The 17,572-nt window shown below is 44.2% G+C and overlaps 1 protein-coding gene across 2 annotated transcripts in view; it reads right to left on the minus strand.

The window, feature by feature from the left end:
• The window catches only part of LOC129854592 (secretogranin-3-like), a 181,773-nt gene that overhangs the window by 102,572 nt on the left and 61,629 nt on the right, over positions 1 to 17,572 (minus strand). The window lies entirely within an intron of this gene.

The raw sequence follows: 17,572 nt of genomic DNA on the forward strand, positions 1-17,572 counted from the left end.
AGTAAAGAGACACAGTATAGCCTTAATGCTTCATGACAGTGTCATGAGGTGTATTTTCTTAGTCCAAGTAAAGTGACACAGTATAGCCTTAATGCTTCATGACAGTGTATTTTCTTAGTCCAATTAAAGAGACGCAGTATAGCCTTAATGCTTCATGACAGTGTATTTTCTACAAGTTATTTAAAATGTTATGAAAACATGACTAAAGAATTCATTACAACAACAAAGGACTTAAGAAACAAACTTTCAAAGAAAGGAAACTTCTTGGCAGGGAAAAACTCATTTGAATAAATGTGGGTTTTGACACCCTTATGCAGGTGCCATAACCAGCCATAGAATAACACAATATATATACATTTAGTTTAATTAGTAAATATATACAGTGCCTTCGGAAAGTATTCAGACACCCTTGACTTTTTCCACATTTTGTTATGTTACAGCCTTAATACATTTGAGAATAACATGTTTTTTCCCCATCATCAATCTACACACAATACCCCATAAGGACAAAGCAAAAACAGGATTTAGACATTTTTGCAAATGTATTAAAAATAAAAAACTGAAATATCACATTTACGTAAGTATTCAGACCCTTTACTCAGTACTTTGTTGAAGCACCTTTGGGAGCGATTACAGCCTTGAGTCTTCTTGGGTGTGATGCTACAAGCTTGGCACACCTGTATTTGGGTAGTTTCTCCCATTCTCCTCTGCAGATCATCTTAAGCTCTGTCAGGTTGGATGGGGAGCGTTGCTGCATAGCTATTTTCAGGTCTCTCCAGAGATGTTCAAGTCCGGGCTCTGGCTGGGCCACTCAAGGACATTCAGAGACTTGTCCCGAAGCCACTCCTGCGTTGTCTTGGCTGTGTGCTTAGGGTCGTTGTCTTGTTGGAAGGTGAACCTTCGCCCTAGTCTGAGGTCCTGAGAGCTCTGGAACAGGTTTTCATCAAGGATCTCTCTGTACTTTGCTCCGTTCATCTTTGCCTTGATCCTGACTAGTCTCCCAGTCCCTGACGCTGAAAAACATCCCCATAGCCTGATGCTGCTAACACCATGCTTCACTGTAGGGATGGTGCCAGGTTTCCTCCAGATGTGATGCTTGGCATTCAGATTAAAGAAATCTTGGTTTCATTAGACCAGAGAATCTTGTTTCTCATGGTCTGAGAGTTTTTAGGTGCCTTTTGGCAAACTCCAAGCGGACTGTCATGAGTCTTATAGCAAAGGGTATGAATACTTATGTAAATAAGCTATTTCATTTTTTTTTTATACATTGGCAAAAATGTAAAAAAATAAACTGTTTTCGTTTTGTTATTATGCCGTATTGTGTGTAGATTTCTGAAGAAAAAATTGTATTTAATACATTTTAGAATAAGGCTGTAACATAACACATTTTTTGGATAAAGTCAAGGGGTCTGAATACTTTCCGAATGCACTGTATGTGTGTGTGTATATATATATATATATATATATATATATATATATATATATATATATATATATCAGCCGCACCAAATATTTTCTTAACCAACTATGTAGTTTTAAGAAAATATAGTTAAGGGCTTGTAAGTAAGCATTTCACGGTAAGGTCTACACCTGTTGTATTCGACGCATGGGACACATTTTAACAGGTATAAATATAACACTATCATGACCCAAATGACATTATGACATGGTTATGACCGTGTCGTAAAGTGTTATGACGCTGGGTTTCAAGTAAAGTGTAAACCAAATGTTTACTCTGGAACGTATTTAGTCTTGCCACAACAAACGGGTTGAATACTTATTGACTCAAGACATTTCAGCTTTTCATATTTAATTAATAAAAAAATGTAAATCTAAATGATGGAGTACTGTGTGTTAGGCCAGTGAAAAAATATCTCACTTTAATCCATTTGAAATTCAGGCTGTAACACAACAAAATGTGGAAAAAGTCAAGGAGTGTGAATCCTTTTTTAAGGCACTGCCTGGCTCACTGCCGATCTGTCAGTGTGGATGGGGGCTTGCTCTCTCTACTCTCTCCTGAAGTCCATGATCAGCACCATCGTTCTGACGTTGAGGGAGAGGTTATTTTCCTGGCACCACTCCACCAGGGCTCTCCCCTCCTCCCCATAGGCTCTCTCATCGCTGTGTCAACTTCCAGCTGAAACGTATTCACTGTTTCTAGAGAAATATTTAGAAACAGACATTGGGTGTCACTCATACAGTACGGTTAATGATCACAGGCCATTTTGTTTTTTAAAACGTTTCTGTATGTAGACTGTAGAGGAGCAAGGCACAGAGATTTATACAGGACTCTAGTGTCCAAAATGGCAGTTTTACCATGGGCATTGAGGACTTTCACCATTTTGAAGTAGTAAAGTAGTGGGGTCCTGGACTTCCTGACGGGCTGACCCCGGTGGTGAAGTTAGGTCCTACACTCCGGTCACCTATGACTGCGTGGCCATGCACGTCTCCAACACAATCAGAAAGTTTGCAGATGACCAAAAACGATGAGAGAGCCTATAGGGAGGAGGGGAGAGCCCTGGTGGAGTGGTGCCAGGAAAATAACCTCTCCCTCAATGTCAAAACAGGTGCTGATCATGGACTTCAGGAGAGAGTAGAGAGAGCAAGCCCCCATCCACACTGACAGGTCGGCAGTGGATAGGGTGAAAACTTCAAGTTCCTCAGCATACACGTTCTTGACAATCTAAAATGGTACATCAAGACAGACAATATGGTGAAGAAGGAGCAACAGCACCTCTTCAATCTCAGGAGGCCGAAGAAATTCGGCTTGGCCCCTAAGACCCCCACAAACTTCAACAGATGCATCATTGAGAGCATCCTGTCGGGCTGTATCACCACCTGGTATGGCAATTTGCACTGTCTGCAACTGCAGGGCTCTCCAGAGTCACACTACCTGCCCTCCAGGACATTCACAGCACCCGGTGTAACAGGAAGGCCAAGAAGATCATCAAGGACCTCGAAAGCAGACTACATTGCAATCATCTCTGATGGGTGGTCAAATGTTTGTGGGCAAGGAATAATTAACTACATCATCTCCCCCCTCAACCAGTATTCTACAAGAACACAGACACAAGGGTGTCACGTTCCTGACCTGTTTTCTGTTGTTTGGTATGTGTTTAGTTGGTCAGGGCGTGAGTTGGGGTGGGTAGTCTATGTTATGTGTTTTCTATGTTGGGTTAATGGTTTGCCTTGTATGGTTCTCAATTAGAGGTCAGGTGTTTTACGTTTCCTCTGATTGAGAGCCATATTAAGGTAGGTTGTTCTCACTGTTTGTGGGTGATTGTTCCTGTGTCTGTGTATTCCACATGGGACTGTTTCATTTGTTCGTTCGTTTTAGGTAGTCTGTTCCTGTTCGTGCGTTCTTCGTCTATATGTCAGTTCATTTGTTTCAAGTCTGTTGACTTCGGTTATTGTTTTGTAGTTTGTTCTAGTGTTCGTTAGTGTTTTCGTCTTGTTGTAAATAAATTCAGTATGTATTCATCACCCGCTGCGCCTTGGTCCGTTCATGCACCACAAGACGAACGTAACAAAGGGACAACAGACACACCGGTCTCTACATTGCAGATGAGCTGAAGGCAGTCATCAATGACCTTGGACCACAGAAGGTATTTGCACTGGTGACAGACAATGCCGCGAACATGAAGGCTGCTTGGTCTAAAGTGGAGCTCCTCAAGCTCCTCAAGGACATCATGGCACTGAAAACAATGGATACACTCTACAAGAGAGCCACGGAAATGGCTAGGTATGTGAAGGGTCATCAGGTTATAACAGCAATCTACCTCACCAGGCAAAGTGAGAAGAATAAGAGCACCACATTGAAGCTGACAGTCTCCTGGAGGGGAAGGAGTCTCCAAGAAATGGCCATATCACAGTCTGCCGATATGGACAGCCCCATCAAGAGGATCCTCCTGGACGATGTATTTTGGGAGAGAGTGGTAAGCAGCCTGAAACTCCTGAAACCTATAGCAGTAGCCATTGCACGGATTGAGGGAGACAATGCCATCCTGTCTGCTGTTCAGACTCTGCTGTTCAGATGTAAGAGAAGAAATCCGTACTGCCCTGGTCCAAGCATAGCTCCAAGAAGAGGAAACTGCAGTTCTGAAATACATCAAAAAGCGTGCAGACTTCTGCCTGAAGCCCATACACGCCGCAGCGTACGTGTTGGACCCCAAGTATGCTGGCAAGAGCATCCTGTCTGGTGCAGAGATCAACAAGGCCTATGGTGTCATCACTACCATGTCTCGCCACCTTGGCCTAGATGAAGGCAAGGTTCTTGGCTGTCTGGCGAAGTACACTTCCAAGCAAGGGCTTTGGGATGGAGATGAAAAATGGCAGTCGTGCCAACGTATCTCATCAGCCACCTGGTGGAAGGGACTTTGTGGATCTGAGGCTCTTTTCCCTGTTGCCTCCATCATCCTCCAAATCTCACCAACATCAGCCGCCTCAGAGTGCAACTGGTCCTGGTTTGGAAACACACACACCAAAGCACGCAACAGGCTGACCACTGCAAGGGTTGAAATATTGGTGGCCATCCGGGCAAATTTGAGGCTTTTTGAGCCTGACAACGAGCCATCCTCAACAAGGTTGGAAAGTGACAGTAAATATGAGGCCTCTGAGTCTGATGTTCAAGAGGTGGACATTACAGAGGTCTGGGGAGAAGACATGGAAGCCTGAGAGGAAGACAACCAAAGCTTTAGTTTCTAGACTATAATTTTACAGATGTATGTTGAAAACATTTTTGGGAGATGCGATGGATCATTGGGGATCATTCAATAATCCCTTTCTTTTGATGTTCAGTGAAATCCTCCCATGAGAAGAGTCAACTCATTTAATTAAAGTTCAGATCCTAACTAAATCGTTTTTAAAATTTCTATTGGAAGGATTTAATCATTTGCAATTATGTCTACTTATGATAAGGTAAAAGGTTTATGTTTCTGTCTCCATATGATATGGTAAATATATCCAATGCAAAAACATCTACATTTAAATGGTATTAATATTAATTCCCATATATTCCTGTTAATTCCCACGGAAAGTTTCCACCTCTGAATATTCCCCAAAATGTGCAACCCTATACGTACACTGAGTGTACAAAATATTACAAACACCTAATATTGAGTTGCACCCCTTTTTTTCAGAGCAGTCTCAATTCCTCAGGGCATGGACTCTACAATGTGTCGAAAGCGTTCCACAGGGATGCTGGCCCATGTTGACTCCAATGCTTCCTATAGTTGTGTCAAGTTGGCTGGATGTCCTTTGGGTGGTGGACCATTCTTGATGCACGCTGGAAACTGCTGAGCGTGAAAAACCCAGCAGCATTGCAGTTCTTGACACAAACTTGACACTACCCCGTTCAAAGGCACTTAAATATTTTGCCTTGCCCATTCACCCTCTCAATGGCAAGCACACATACACAGTCCATGTCTCAATTTTCTCAAGGCTTAAAAATCCTTCTTTAACCTGTCTTCTCCCCTTCATTGATTAAAGTGGATTTAACAAGTGACATCAATAAGGGATCACAGCTTTGAATAAGGGATTACAGCTTTCACCTGGATTCACCTGGTCAATCTATGTCATGGAAAGAGCAGGTGTTCTTAATGTTTTGTACACTCGTGTATATTTTTATATTCCGGACTCTGACATTGCTCATTCTGATATTTCTTAATTCCTTTCTCTTAATGTTTTGGATTTGTGTGTATTGTTTTTTGTTGTTAGGTATTACTGAACTGTTGGAGTTAGAAACATAAGTATTCCGCTGCACCTGCCGTAACATCTGCTAAATATGTGTAAGCAACCAATAACATTTTATTTTATTTGAACTGGGTGGGACTTCCTATGGTTTAAGGAAGGACCAAACAATTCCATCCACGTCATCAGGAGGGACCAGCCAATTAATTATACTTGTTCAAACACACTCCAGATGGCAGTGGTTCAGCAGCGCCACCTGCTGACAGAAAAGAGAACAGCAGTCATGAATAAATAAAGATGTAACATCAGTATGTCACCAGCAGGGGTCAGGAGAGGCTAAGGGAGGCAGCGTAGGCTGAGGGGAGAGAGAAAGAAAGAGAGAAAGATAGGAGGGGGGGTTAATGCAGCAGGTGTTATGGTCTCACAGTTTTAAATGTCACCCACATCTCTTATTTCGCTATCTGTTTAACGACCCTGCTCTGTTAGTCCTCTACACAATCATAGCAGTACACAGAGGAGGGAGGGGAGAGGGGAGGTAGAGAAGAGAGAGAACAGCTGTCTTTGCATCTTTATCCTTCTAAACAGACAGAGATGGACTGGTAAGGACACAATACTTTGTCTTCCTCTGTGATGTCTCTGTTTTCTACCCTTATATTTTCTTGACCATCCTCTAGCTTGGAGCTGACATAGTGTGTCAAGTTTCAATGTCACATGCACAAGTACAGTGAAATGCCTTTCTTGCAGCTCTAACCCCAACAATGCTGTAATCAATAACAATGTAATAGTAAAAATAATTGGGTAGAACAAAAACACACGAGATATATAATAATAAATAGGAAGAACACGATAAAGTAAGTAAGCTAACTATACTGAACAGTGATGAAAGTGATCCTGTCACAGTAATGAGGTTACAGCTGTATCAGCCCAGGTTGACTCTTCTGTTTACAAACATCTGTCATTATCAATACAGATGACTGGAGAGGAGATCCTTTCTGACTGCAGGAGGCTATTTAGTGATCAGATTCATTGATTATGTTTCATTTCTGGTGTTATGAGACAGGATTTAATTCTGCATATAAACCTCTGGATATGTTAAGACGGAGCCGAAGAGGATGGCTGACGTTTTACATGCTCCTAACCAACTGTGCTATTTTGTTAGTTTTTTTGTGTTGTTTGTAACTTATTTTTTTACTTATTTTGTACATTATGTTGGTGCTACCGTCTGTTATGACCGAAAATAACTTCTGGACATCAGAACAGCGATTACTCACCACGAACTGGAAGAAGATTTTCCTTTATTAACAAGGATATACTGCTTTCCTGGGAACAGGCCCAAATCCCCATAATTTGCGTGAAGAAAAGGCGGAGGAAACTCCCACTGCGATCCGTCCTACTGTCTAACGTGCAATCATTGGAAAATAAAATTCATAAAAAATATAAAAGATCAATAAAAAATATTATCCTACCAACGGGACATTAAAAACTGTAATATCTTATGTTTCACTGATTCGTGGCTGAACGGCAACACGGATAATATAGAACTGGCGGGATTTTCCATGCACCGGCAGAACAGAGAAGCTACGTCTGGTAAGATGGGGGATGGGGTGTGTGTCTATTTGTCAATGACAGCTAGTGCGCGATGTCTAATATTAAATAAGTCTCAAGGTATTGCTCGCCTGAAGTAGAGTAACTTATGATAAGCTGTAGACCACACTATCTACCAAGAGAGCGTTAAAGAGGGGTTGGCGGGTGGTGGGTGGCGGGTGGTGGGTGGGACACCAGAGGGAAAAACATTCTAGACCAGCTTCACTCCACACACAGAGATGCATACAAAGCTCTCCCCCGTCCTCCATTTGGCAAATCTGACCATAATTATATCCTCTTGATTCCTGCTTACAAGCAAAAACTAAAGCAGGAAGTACCAGTGACTCGCTCAATACGGAAGTGGTCAGATGATGCGGATGCTACACTACAGGACTGTTTTGCTAGCACAGACTGGAATATGTTCCGGGATTCATCCAATGGCATTGACGAGTATACCACTTCAGTCATCGGCTTCATCAATAAGTGTATCGACGACGTCGTCCCCACAGTGACCGTACGTACATATCCCAACCACAAGCAACATCCGCATCGAGCTATGGGCTAGAGCTGCCGCTTTCAAGTAGCGGAACACCAATCCGGACGCTTATAAGGAATCCCGCTATGCCCTCAGACGAACCATCAAACAAGAAAAGCGTCAATACAGGATTAATATTAAGAAACAGGCTCTGACGCTCGTTGGATGTGGCAGCTCTTGAAAACTATTACGGACTACAAAGGGAAACCCAGACGTGAGCTGTGCAGTGATGAGAGCCTACCAGACTAGCTAAATACCTTTTATGCTTGCTTCGAGGCAAGCAACACTGAAGCATGCACGAGAGCACCAGCTGTTCTGGATGACTGTGTGATAACGCTCTCGGTGGCCGATGTGAGTAAGACCTTTAAACAGGTCAACATTCACAAAGCAGCGGGGCAGATGGATTACCAGGACGTGTACTCAAAGCATGCGCGGACCAACTGGTAAGTGTCTTCACTCTCCCTGACCGAGTCTGTAATACCTACATGTTTCAAGCAGACCACCATAGTCCCTGTGCCCAAGGAAGCGAAGGTAACCTGCCTAAAATATTACCGCCCCGTAGCACTCACGTCGGTAGCCATGAAGTGCTCACATCAACAGCATCCTCCTGGACACCTTAGACCCATTCCAATTCGCATACCGCCCCAACAGATCCACAGATGACGCAATCTCAATCGCACTCTACGCTGCCCTTTCCCACCTGGACAAAAGGAACACCTATGTGAGAATGCTGTTCATTGACTACAGCTCAGCGTTCAACACCATAGTGCCCACGAAGCTCATCACCTAGCCAAACCTAGGTGGTAAGGGGAGGCAACAACATGTCTGCCACAATTATCCTCAACCCCGGGGCACCTCAGGGGTGTGTACTTAGTCCCCTTCTGTACTCCCTGTTCACCCACGACTGCGTGGCCAAACACGACTCCAACGCTCTCATTACGTTTGCTGACGACACAACAGTGGTAGGCCTGATCACCGACAACTATGAGACATCCTATAGGGAGGAGGTCAGAGAACTGGCAGTGTGGTGCCAGGACAACAACCGTTCCTGCAATGTGAGCAAGACATAGGATCTGATCGTGGACTACTGGAAAAGGTGGGCCGTACAGGCCCCATTAACATCGACGGGGCTGTAGTGGAGCGGGTCGAGAGTTTCGAGTTCCTTAGTGTCCACATCAACAACGAACTATCATGGTCCAAACACACCAAGACAGTCATGAAGAGGGCACGACAGAACCTTTTCCCCTCAGGAGACTGAAAAGATTTGGCATGGGTCCCCAGATCCTAAAGAAGTTCTATAGCTGCACTATCGAGAGCATCCTGACTGGTTGCATCACTGCCTGGTTTGGCAATTGCTCGGCATCTGATCGTAAGGCGCTACAGAGGGTAGTGTGTACGGCCCAGTACATCACTGGGGCCAAGCTTCCTGCCATCCAGGACTGATATAATAGGCGGTGTCAGAGGAAGGCCCATAAAATTGTCAGAGACTCCAGTCACCCAAGTCATGGACTGTTTTCTATGCTACCGCACAGCAAGCGGTACCGGAGCGCCACGTCTAGGTCCAAAAAGCTCCTTAACAGCTTCTACTCCCAGGCCATAAGACTGCTGAACAATGAATCAAACGGCCACCGGACAATTTACAATAAACCCCTCTCCCCCCTACATTTGTTTGTTCACTGCTGCTACTGGCTGTTTATTATCTATGCATAGTCACTTCACCCCACCTACATGTACAAATTACCTCAACTAACCTCTACCCCCACACACTGACTCGGTACTGGTACCCCTGTATGTAGCCTCGTTATTGTTATTTTATTGTGTTACTTTTTATCATTTTTTACTTTAGGTATTTGGTATATATTTTCTTAACTCTTCTTGAACTGCACTGTTGGTTAAGGACTTGTAAGTAAGCATTTCACGGTAAGGTCTACACTTGTATTCGGCGCATGTGACAAATAAAGTTTGATTTGATTTGATTTGATATGTTCTCAGTGTGTGTGTGTGTGTGTTTGCGTGCATGCATACAATACTCTGAGACTCAAGATGGAACTGCATCTTTGGTTTGGTTATTGGTAGGTGTCACAAATTGAAATGGACAAAAGCATTATACACTGAATAAAATATAAACGCAACAATAAAAGATTCCAGAAATGTCCCATTCGCACATGAAGCTTATTTCTCTCAAAATGTTTTTACATCCCTGTTAGTGAGCATTTCTCCTTTGCCAAGATAATCCATCCACCTGACAGGTGTGGCATATCAAAAAGCTGATTAAACAGCATGATCATTACACAGGTGCACCTTGTGCTGGGGACAATAGAAGGCCACTCTAAAATGTGCAGTTTTGTCACACAACACAATACCACAGATGTCTTAAGTTTTGAGGAAGCGTGCAATTGAAATGCTGACTGCAGGAATGTCCACCAGAGCTGTTGCCAGATAATTTAACGTTAATTTCTCTACCATAAGCCGCCTCCAACATCATTCTAGAGAATTTGGCAATATGTCCAACCGGCTTCAAAACCGCAGACCACATGTAACCACACCAGCCCAGGACCTCCACATCAGCAGCCACCCGGACAGCAGCCACCCGGAGCAGTCACCCGGAGAAGCCACCCGGACAGCTGATGAAACTGAGGAGTATTTCTGTCTGTAATAAAGCCATTTGTGTGGAAAAACTCATTCTGGTTGGCTGGGCCTGGCTCCCCAGTGGGAGGGCCTATGCCCTCCCAGGCCCATCATCGGCTGCGCCCTTGCCCAGTAATATGAAATCCATAGATTAGGGCCTAGTGAATTTATTTCAATTGACTGATTTCCTTACATGAACTGTCACTCAGTAAAATTGTTGAAATTGTTGCGTTTATATTTTTGTTCAGTATATATTCACGGTCAGTTCCAATACCATATTTACAATGTGCAGGGATACTGGATCAATAGAGGTAGATACGTATAGGGGTAAGGTGACAAGGCATCAGGATATATGATAAACAGAGTAGCAGCAACGTAAATGATGGTTGTATGTGAGTGGATGTGAGTGTGTGTAGAGTCAGTATAAATGCATGTGCATATTATGTGTGTGTGAGCAAATGATGGAGTGAGTGTTTGTATGTGTGTTGGAGTATCAGTGTGTGTAGGACCCTGTGAGTGCATAGAGACAGCGAAGGATGAGTAGTGAGTCATGACTTTGTTCCTTCTTTCCATGTCTTTGTTCACCTATTGACTGACCTATTGACTGACCTATTGACTGACCTATTGACTGACCTGTTGACTGACCTATTGACTTACCTGTTGACTGACCTGTTGACTGACCTGTTGACTGACCTGTTGACTGACCTGTTGACTGAACTATTGACTGACCTGTTGACTGACCTGTTGACTGACCTATTGACTGACCTATTGACTGACCTGTTGACTGACCTGTTGACTGACCTGTTGACTGACCTATTGACTGACCTATTGACTGACCTGTTGACTGACCTATTGACTGAGATGTTGACTGACCTGTTGACTGACCTATTGACTGACCTATTGACTGACCTGTTGACTGACCTATTGACTGAGATGTTGACTGACCTGTTGACTGACCTATTGACTGACCTATTGACTTACCTGTTGACTGACCTGTTGACTGACCTGTTGACTGACCTGTTGACTGCCTCTTTGCAGCTGTGGGTAAAGGAGAAGGACACATACACACCTTCCTTTGGCCCTGTCCAGGGCTCAGTGGTGTAACTAAGTAGGGGAGACAGGCCTTGTGTTGAGCTGATTGTTATTAAAGAGATTCTCTTGTTGTCCAGGTGCTCTGAGACACATGTCACACTGGCCCACTGAAGGACATGCTCTCTCTCTCTCTCTCTCTCTCTCTCTCTCTCTCTCTCTCTCTCTCTCTCTCTCTCTCTGTCTCTGTCTCTGTCTCTGTCTCTGTCTCTCTCTCCCTCTCTCTCTCTCTCTCTCTCTCTCTCTCTCTCTCTCTCTCTCTCTCTCTCTCTCTCTCTCTCTCTCTCTCTCTCTCTCTCTCTCTCTCTCTCTCTCTCTCTCTCTCTCTCTCTCTCTCTCTCTCTCTGTGCCATGCTGGGAGTGTTTGGTGCATGCTGGGAATTGTGTGAGTGAGTGAGTGTGAGTGTTATGTAGAGTTAGATATCTTGGTTTTTCTTTTACGTTACCTTTTCTTGGTGGTATCTTTTTTTTCTCCTATGCATGATTAAGGTTATCGCTATTTTTATTTAGTTGTGGTAGAATTAAGTATTTTGTTTTTCGTGTCAAAATTACCTTGGTTTTGGCGAGGATGGCGACCCACATGGGGATGCCGCCCCTGTCACTTCGGCACGGCTTTAGGTGTGTTACTGAAGCTACTGTCACTGTGGAGGAGTTTTTGGTCGCCGTAGGGGAGAATGTAGGATATGAGAATGTTGCTTATGCGTCACGGATGAATAAAGCGGTGGTGGTTTTTCTTAAAGAAAAGCGTCTTGTAGATCGTATGGTTGAGCACGGAGTACTTCTTAAAGAAGAGCGTCTTGTAGATCGTATGGTTGAGCACGGAGTACTTCTTAAAGAAGAGCGTCTTGTAGATCGTACGGTTGAGCACGGAGTACATCTTAAAGAAGAGCGTCTTGTAGATCGTACGGTTGAGTATGGAGTACTCCTTAAAGAAGAGCGTCTTGTAGATCGTATGGTTGAGCACGGAGTACATCTTAAAGAAGAGCGTCTTGTAGATCGTACGGTTGAGCACGGAGTACATCTTAAAGAAGAGCGTCTTGTAGATCGTACGGTTGAGTATGGAGTACTTCTTAAAGAAGAGCGTCTTGTAGATCGTACGGTTGAGCACGGCGTACTTCTTAAAGAAGAGCGTCTTGTAGATCGTATGGTTGAGCACGGAGTACTTCTTAAAGAAGAGCGTCTTGTAGATCGTATGGTTGAGCACGGAGTACTTCTTAAAGAAGAGCGTCTTGTAGATCGTATGGTTGAGCACGGAGTACTTCTTAAAGAAGAGAGTCTTGAAGATCGTATGGTTAAGCATGGCGTACTTCTTAAAGAAGAGCGCCTTGTAGATCGTATGGTTGAGCACGGAGTACTTCTTAGAGGAATGGTTATTCAAGTTACCACTTTTTTCTCCGTCAACAAGGGTAACGATTTCAAATGTACCGCCGTTTATTCCCAATGAGCTATTGGAGTGCGAGTTATTGCGGTTTGGGAAGTTCGCAATTTCAATTAAGGTTGTCCCGTTGGGTTGCAAACACCCGGCGTTGAAACAGGTTATGACGTTTCGGCGACAGGTGTCTATGTTTTTGAACTCACCGGAGCAGAATTTGGAGTTATCGTTTAAAGTCAAGTATGACAACAGACTGTATATGGCTTATGCTAGTACGGGTAGTCAACGGTGTTTTGAGTGTGGTGATGTTGGCCATAAGCAACATGCTTGCCTGAAAAGGGAGAAGGCAGAGGGAGGGCGCAGGTGGTCCTCGTAACGCCTGGGCCCACTGATGTAGGGAGAGGTGGGCCGACAGTGGTAGAACAGCCACAAGCACCTGTTGCTGAGGAACAAGTTGTCCGTGTTGAGGGCACGGAGTTGCAACTTGTACCAGAGGAGAATGCTATGCAGCAGAAAAATATTGTTGTAGAAGGTAAGGATGGATCTGAAGAGCCAGTTCCTCAGACTGGTGAGGAGGTGCCCAGTACGAGTGCTGGGGTACAGGAGGGGATTCATGTGGAGCTAATCTCCCAGGTAGTGGAGGACATGCCCACTATGAGTAATGGGGTACAGGAGGGGGTTCAGGTGGGGCTAGTCTCCCAGGTAGTGGAGGAGATGCCTGGTACGAGTGATGGGGTGCAAGTGGGGAGTGTTGAGAGGGATGTGGTAGAAGGGAGTCAGGGGTCTGTGCCCTCAGGGGGACTGGAATTGTACAGTAGATTTTACTGTTGATTGCACTGCTGAAGAACCTCATCTGCAGTCAGCCACTTGCCTGTCTGGTCTATTAGCTGAGTTTGAGCTTTCTGATGTGTGGAGAGGAAGGAATGCAAAAGTTAGGCAGTACACATGGCTAAAAGTTAATGAAGGTGGAGTCAGTGCAGCAAGGTTAGACAGGTTGTATGTATCTGATCACTACTGTAGTAGGGTTGGAAGGTTAGACAGGTTGTATGTATCTGATCACTACTGTAGTAGGGTTGGAAGGTTAGACAGGTTGTATGTATCTGATCACTACTGTAGTAGGGTTGGAAGGTTAGACAGGTTGTAGGTTGTATGTATCTGATCACTACTGTAGTAGGGTTGGAAGGTTAGACAGGTTGTATGTATCTGATCACTACTGTAGTAGGGTTGGAAGGTTAGACAGGTTGTATGTATCTGAGCACTACTGTAGTAGGGTTGTAAGGTTAGACAGGTTGTATGTATCTGATCACTACTGTAGTAGGGTTGGAAGGTTAGACAGGTTGTATGTATCTGATCACTACTGTAGTAGGGTTGGAAGGTTAGACAGGTTGTATGTATCTGATCACTATTGTAGTAGGGTTGGAAGGTTAGACAGGTTGTATCTGATCACTACTGTAGTAGGGGTGGAAGGTTAGACAGGTTGTATGTATCTGATCACTACTGTAGTAGGGGTGGAAGGTTAGACAGGTTGTATCTGATCACTACTGTAGTAGGGTTGGAAGGTTAGACAGGTTATATGTATCTGATCACTACTGTAGTAGGGTTGGAAGGTTAGACAGGTTATATGTATCTGATCACTACTGTAGTAGGGTTGGAAGGTTAGACAGGTTATATGTATCTGATCACTACTGTAGTAGGGTTGGAAGGTGTGATATTATTTCTGTGGGTTTCTCTGATCACCATAATGTGTCTGTTGATATTCACTTGTCCACGAAAGTCATCACCGTACTGGGATTTTAATGTTAAATTGTTACATGATGTCATGTTTTGGGAGGGTGTAGTGGAGAAAGGGTGTGCCAGACAGTCAAGGTGTAAATGGGTGCTACCCCAGCTGTCTTATAGGGGAAGGGTACTGGTAGCTAATAATCTTGTTGCCTCTACCCTGTGGCACAGACTAATGATTTTACAGCCACCGGGGGGTCTGATACAAGAGCTTCAGAGGACCCTTGTCAATTTCTTCTGGTCTGGACAACACTGGATTAAAGCTGCAGCCCTGTACCTGCCACTGCACGAGGGGGGGCAAGGCCAGGTGGACATTTCTTCCAGGATCATGGCTTTCCGGCTTCAAGCAGCCCAGAGACTGTTGTACAGTGACGGTTCTAGCTGGGTCGACACAGCCTACACACTAATGAGGAGAGCGGGCTGTTTGGGCTTAGACAAGCACCTTTTCCTCTTAAAGCTGGAGGGGGGTGATTTGTCTGGCCTGACTCCATTCTATGAGTCTGTTATGCAGGCTTGGAGAGTTCTTGTCAAGTCCCGTAAGGCCGGCACGCCACCAGGGATGTGGCTTTTTGAAGAGCCTCTTTTCACAAACTGCCTATTGAAAAGAGGACAGCTGACCTCCAATGGAGGATAATACATGGAGCCATAGCCACCAATATGCATCTGGTACACCTGGATCCTACTGTTGGGGAAGGATGTCTATTCTGTGCAGAGTCTGAAACTCTGGCACACCTGTTTTTACAGTGTCCCAGGTTGGTCGGGATGATTGACCTGATCACTTCTTGGTTCTCAGCTTTGGGAGAGGTTTTCTCTTCCCAACTGTTTATATTTGGGCTAAAGTACAGGTCATTCGGGGACAGCCTATTAAAACTGGTTAACAATATTGATCTTTTTATGAGTATATGGGGTATTCAGAGGCTGCTGTGTTTAGTTACTGTGGAGGAGGATTTGGTGTTGTGTTTTTAATTGATGTGTAACTATGGTTTTGTATGAGTTTTTATTGTGTTGTGGGCTCCCGGACCCAATAAAGATGATTTAAAACTCTCTCTCTCTCTCTTGCACTCTCTCTTCTTCTCTATCTTGTTTTCTCTTGTTTCACCATCCTACCTGTTGCTGCTCTGCCTCCTCAATCACAGAATTATATAGAACAGTCAATTATAGGATCGCTTTGCCCCAATCTCTTTTTCTCTCACATCTCTCTTTCTTTCTATCTCTCCTTCTCTATCTCCCTCTCTCTCTCTCTCTCTCTCTCTCTCTCTCTCTCTCTCTCTCTCTCTCTCTATCTATCTCCCTCCCTCATCTCTCTCTCTCTCTCTCTCTCTCTCTCTCTCTCTCTCTCTCTCTCTCTCTCTCTCTCTCTCTCTCTCTCTCTCTCTCTATCTCCCTCCCTCATCTCTCTCTCTCTCTCTCTCTCTCTCTCTCTCTCTCTCTCTCTCTCTCTCTCTCTCTCTCTCTCTCTCTCTCTCTCTCTCTCAATTCAATTCAATTCAATTATTTTTGCTTTATTGGCATGACGTAACAGTGTACATATTGCCAAAGCTTATTTACAATATAAAAATGAGAATCAAAATTGTCAACGGGACAACAGTAACAACAATAACCAAGGGTCAAAATAACCATACATTCAACAATAACAATAAACATACAGTAGAGTACATGTGCAGGTTGATTGGTCTGTCAGACACTGTCCCTCATCTTATGGCAGGCAGCAATGTAGTGCGCTGCCAACCCACAGCTATCTGCATCCTCCCCCAACAGGACGGGTAACCTACTCTCATCAGAGAGGTCTTTGAAACCTTGAATAAGAGTTTCAAATTTGGGGAAATTACACTCTCTATTTGTTTTATATTTCTGACATTTTGTCAGGAAATGCAGCTCTGTCTCAGGTTCTGCTGTTGTGCAGTAGTTGCACAGCATTTCCTCTACAGGGAGCCAGGTTTTCCTGTGTCTACCCTTCTCAATGGCAAGGCTGTGCTCACTGAGCCAGGACTTTGTCAAGGTTTTTCTAAGGTTTTGATCAGAAACCATGGTCAAATATTTAGCCACAGTGTACTGTCGATTTAAGGCCAGATAGCATTGCATTTTGCTTTGTGTTTGTGCTTGTGTTTCCCAATAAGCAATATAGTTTTGTTTAGACAGTGTTGTAAGTTGGTTTATCCTGATTGATTGGATGTTCTGGTCCTGAAGCTTCAGTCCTCTCTCTCTCTCTCTCTCTCTCTCTCTCCCCTCTCTCTCTCTCTCTCTCTCTCTCTCTCTCTCTCTCTCTCTCTCTCTCTCTCTCGCTTTCTCTCTCTCTCTCTCTCTCTCTCTGTCTCTCTCTCTCTCTCTCGCTTTCTCTCTCTCTATCGCTTTCTCTTTCTCTCTCTCTCACACTCTCTCTCTCTGTCTCTCTCAATCTCTCTCAGTCTCTCCCCATTGCTCTATCTCTTTCTCCCTGTAGATGTATTTTAAAGGTGTAGTGTTGAGGTGAGCAGCTGTCTCAGAGGGCTGGTATTATTACACGACACTAATGAACTGATTTAAACTCATTCAACAGGTTAGGCCAGACAGAGAAAATATATCACCTCACATGCTCACTGCTATGTATAATTGATGACACATAGCCTCACAGTCTCTCTCTTTCTGTTATCACTGTCCCTTTCACTCTGTCTCCTTCACTTTACTTTCTCCTTCTCTCTCTCTTTCCCTCTGTTCTGTCTTTCTCCCTGCTCCCTCTCTGCTCGTCCTCTCTCTTTCCCTCTTTCCCTCTGTTCTGTCTTTCTCTCTCTTTCCCTCTGTTCTGTGTTTTTCTCCCTGCTCTTTCTCTCTCTTTCCCTCTGTTCTGTGTCTTTCTCCCTGCTCTCTCTCTGCTCTTTCTCTCTCTTTCCCTTTGTTCTGTGTCTTTCTCTCTGTTCTCT

Source organism: Salvelinus fontinalis, chromosome 4, assembly GCF_029448725.1.
Source record: "Salvelinus fontinalis isolate EN_2023a chromosome 4, ASM2944872v1, whole genome shotgun sequence".
Lineage (NCBI taxonomy): Eukaryota > Metazoa > Chordata > Actinopteri > Salmoniformes > Salmonidae > Salvelinus > Salvelinus fontinalis.